Source organism: Triticum dicoccoides, chromosome 5B, assembly GCF_002162155.2.
Source record: "Triticum dicoccoides isolate Atlit2015 ecotype Zavitan chromosome 5B, WEW_v2.0, whole genome shotgun sequence".
NCBI classification, from domain to species: Eukaryota; Viridiplantae; Streptophyta; class Magnoliopsida; order Poales; family Poaceae; genus Triticum; species Triticum dicoccoides.
Window position 1 is genome coordinate 5,732,907 of NC_041389.1, and position 555 is coordinate 5,733,461.

The 555-nt window shown below is 50.5% G+C and overlaps 1 protein-coding gene across 2 annotated transcripts in view; it reads right to left on the bottom strand.

The window, feature by feature from the left end:
* The window catches only part of LOC119304981 (3beta-hydroxysteroid-dehydrogenase/decarboxylase-like), a 6,057-nt gene that overhangs the window by 1,790 nt on the left and 3,712 nt on the right, over window positions 1–555 (bottom strand). The window lies entirely within an intron of this gene.

The following is a 555-nucleotide window of genomic DNA, read 5'->3' on the forward strand; positions in this document are numbered from 1 at the left end:
CCTCTTGTCCTGGCAAAACCGATGGACTCATCGCCGACGACACCCTCTGACATCCGCAAGGTGCATCGTCCATGACTGCAACTCTGTTATCTATAACATAGCGCATATTTTTTGCGCCTCCGGCTTTATGCAGCTTCATCATCCACGACGACTACATCATCGACCATGACCACCTCTACCACGGCTACATCACCATGATCGGCTACCTCGACATCGACATTAAGGGCTGGGTCTACAACAACTCATCGCTAAAAACTTCGGTCAACATCATCCGCATCGTCACTAGCGTGCACGCCACTCGCGCTCTCACCGTCGGAGGGAACAGAGGAGAGACGACGAAGGCACCAGAAGGGAATGCAGTCACCGCCCTAGGTGCCGACCCGTCAGGCATTAGAGACGCAATTGATGATGGAGCAACGGAGAAGACGACGGAAGCACAAGACTTCAAATTCAGTCATAATCGTCCGCTTCACTCCTGCTACGACTGAGAGGGGATGTTAGAATATAAATGTGTTTAAGATAGAGATAAGGCGATAGAGATAGAATAGCTTAAAC